Raw genomic sequence first — 4,013 nt, forward strand, 5'->3', positions numbered from 1 at the left:
CCAATTGGTCAATAGTACTATTCAGTTCACTTATATCCTCACTGATTTTCTGCCTCAGACTTTGCAATGATGGAAAATCTAAACCTAGGAGACTGTCAGAAACATCCCGAAAAATCCTGTTTCAGGACTTTACATCTTTCTGTACACAGATTAATTTGTTTACTGAAACAAAGATGTTCCTGATACTTTAAGAAAAATATTTCTTCAACATTAGTACATCTGAATCATCTACAAGGCTTATAAAAATGCTGGGATTCACTCCCAAAGTTCTAGATTTATTTGATCTTGTATGGAACCCAAGACTTTGCACTTCTATGAAGTTTCATAGGTAATGCTGATGTTACTGGCATGGGGACCATACTTTGAGAAGCACTGCCTTATACCATCCAGGTATATTTTAAAATCCATAGTCTCCAGCATATATAAGCCAAAGATTTGGGGCAAATTGTGTTCAATACATATTGAATCAGGATGAATAGCAAATGACTTAAATAGTAAAACATCTGTCTCAGGATTAACCAAATTAGGAGCAAACCTCCTTTGTTTGGCCTCTACATAGACTTGTATTTACTAATTGCAGTTGGTCTACATTGCAGAACATAGTAAGATAAAATCTGAAACTCCTTGTTTTACTCGATGTGAGGGTTCTTATAAAGATGCTATTTATTATATTATACAATCTCTTTTTTATAAATACACACAGGGAAAACATCCTCTCTAGCCCAAAACCCAATAAAAGTTGTAATTTTACTAAGAAATTGAATTGTATTATTTTATTAAACACATTTCACAAATGTTTCCATTTCCTTGTTGATCGTTGACGAGCTCAGAGTCACAATGGTAGCCACAACCAGCAATGTAGAAGGCATATGTAATATAGATTTGTACAACAATCTTATTTGCTTCATTTTTTTCTGCTCTCATTTTTCTCATTGTCTTATGCCTTATTTTGTTGTTTCTTACAATATATAGTAATAGGAAGACTTTTTTAAAAAGTCAGAGTAGATTCAGTCACTTCCAACAATCTCTTAGGTTAAAAGTTCCCATCAACTTTCAAAACGTATGTATCAAAACAGTATAGTATCAGTATAAAGACAGACATATAAATCAATGAAACAGAATTGAGAGTCCAGAAGTAAACCTTTATATTTATGGCCAACTGGTATTCAGCAGAGGTGCCAAGGCAATTCAAAAGGGAAAGGATAGTCTTTTCAACAAATGGCACTGAGACTATGGAATATCTAAATGTAAAAGTTTCTATCCACATAGAAAAGTTTTCATATCTACCATATAGAAAAAGTAACTCAAAATGGATCAGAACCTAAATGCAAGAGCTAAAATTATACAGACTTTAGAATAAAACATAAAAAAAAATTTGAGACTTTGGGTTAGGCAAAGATTTCTTAAATATGACACTGAAAACATGAAGAAAAACTTGATAAACCAGACTTCATCAAAATTAAAAATTTGTACTTCTAAAGCCATCATTAAGAAAGCTAAAAGATGATCCACGAAATGGAATAAAATATTTACAAATCATTTATCTGATAAGGGACTTGTATAAAAAATATATAAAGAAGTATAAATATGTTTTACAACTCAGTAAGAAGACAAATAACCCAACTTAAACATGAACAAAAGATTTGAGTAGACATTTCACCAAAGAAGATATAAAAATGGCTAATAAGTGCATGAAAGGGTGTTCAACATCATTAGTCATTAGGGAAATGCAAACCAAAACCACAATGATATGTCATTTTATACCCACTAGAAAGGCTATAACCAAAAAGAAAGACAATAATAAATGCTGGCAAAGATGTGAAAAAATGGGAACACTCCTAATTTACTCATGGGAGATAAAATAGTTCAGTCACTTTGAAAATAGTTGGGCAGTTTTTCAAAATGTTAAGCCTAGAGTTACCATATGATCCTGAAATTCCATTCCTACATATCCACCCAAGAGAAGTCCAAAGATACAGCCAACCCAAATGTCCACGCAATAAATGGAGAAACAAAATATAATACTTCCATCTAATGAACACCATTTAGCAATAAAATAGAATGAACTTTTGATATATGCTGTAACATGGATGTCCTTCAAAAACATTGCTCTAATTTGAAAGGAGCCAGACACAAGAGGCCATACACTGTATGATCCCTTTCTTACAAAATGTACAGAAGAGGCAAACCTAAGGAGATAGAAAGTGATTTAGTGGTTGCCCAGGGCTGGGGGTGAGAATGGGGATGAACCATAAATAAGCACAGGTGATCTTACTGGGGTGAAAACATGTTCCAAAAATGGATGATAGTGATGGCTACATAATTCAGTAAGCTTACTAAAAAAAAATCATTGAATTGTAAACTTTGAACAGGTGAATTTTATGATTCGTAAATTATACAATTCAATAAAGTTAATTAAAGATTCCAACACCTGTTGTTGAGGAGAGATACCTCAACTGGAGTCACCTGGGACTTGCTCCCTAGCTGCTATGGCCCACAACAGACAGACCAGGAGGCGGCAACTTTCGGGGGTAGACGTCGAGTGTCAGATCTAGTCCTGTTGAATGTATAGCTGCCACAGGCCAGTAGTGCTTAGTTGAATAGGGTTACGTTATTTTTGAACCACTGCATTTCTGAAGCATCTCGTGGCATCCACATAAACAAACTCCCCTAAACCAAATAGTTAGATCAATATATGAGTAAAAGTCTCCCCATGGCCAAGAATGGATAATCAATACGTCAGACCACATTTATGTCAAGTGAAGAAAATCAGAGTGACATGAAAGAAATGAATGATTTTACTTGAGTATTAGAGCTTGTCTGCCTCAGGTTATTTTGATGATACTTCAAATATTTACGGAAACAAGGGAATCTTTTTTTTTTTTCAAACAGTTTAAATTTGAGTAAGGGATGTTTCTAGCAGCATCCTAGGAAACACCTGTGCCATCAGGAAGTCCTTGATTCTTTGTAAGGACCCCGAGCATCTACACATTTTTGATGTAGTCTAAAATAAAATGTGTGACAGCCCAGGAACATAACAAAATTAAACATCCTATAGGTTTCCTTCAGAAAAATAAAAATGTTCATACTTGAACCTATTCATTCTCTTCCCTACAGCCACCCAATCCCGGGTTGTTATTGCCAGTGGGGAAAATGTGGAACTTAAAATACTGTATGTGTTACTTGAATTCATGCCTGTTGTAAAGGACTGTAGTGTGAGTTCTAAGGAAAGCAACTGGGTCGTATTCATCTTTGCATCCCTAGCACTTGGCTAAAGATTTGAATATGGTGCTCAGTATATACCTGAGAAGGGCTCACAAGAGTGACTTAAATATGTTCATTGACCACATCTGTTCCCTGCCGCAATAAACAGCATTTATTGCTTCTTTCATGTGTTCGGTCATTCACTCATTCATTTAACAATATTTGCCGAGTACCTACTATCTGCAAAATATAGTATTAGGCGCTGAAATTGCAATGGCGAAAAGACACAGTCCTTACCTCCTAGGAGCTCTGGAGGACAAAGACACAGAAATAAAATACTCTGTAAAAACCACAGACAATATTAAGTAAGGGGTCTGCGAACCCTCTTATAACTCAGTCTCGGGTGTGTCTGCACAGAGATCCAAGCAGAAGCCTGAGAGTCCTGTTAGGCCAATGGGCAAGGAGGTGGGGGCAGAGAAGGAATGAACTCACACTGCAAGGTGGTGTGGAGGCTAGGAAAGAACGTGGGCTTTAAAGTCAGGCTCGGGTTTACATCCTTACTTGGCCACTCGATAGCTCAGGGACCCTGGCCAACACTTTTATTCCCACTATTTTGCTCATCTGCAAAATGATCTGTGTCTCACTGAGTTGTTGGCATGATTAGGGCTATTGTAGCTGGTGTAGACCATGGAACACAGTTAATACTCAAAAATTGTAGTCATTGCTATTACAGTCCCAAAATAAGTGATACAGCTTCAAAGTGGTATGTGAATTTTTTTAAACATAGTTTTTTTTTTTTTTTAAGATTT

Source organism: Phoca vitulina, unplaced genomic scaffold, assembly GCF_004348235.1.
Source record: "Phoca vitulina isolate PV1807 unplaced genomic scaffold, GSC_HSeal_1.0 scaffold5, whole genome shotgun sequence".
Classification (NCBI taxonomy): Eukaryota; Metazoa; Chordata; class Mammalia; order Carnivora; family Phocidae; genus Phoca; species Phoca vitulina.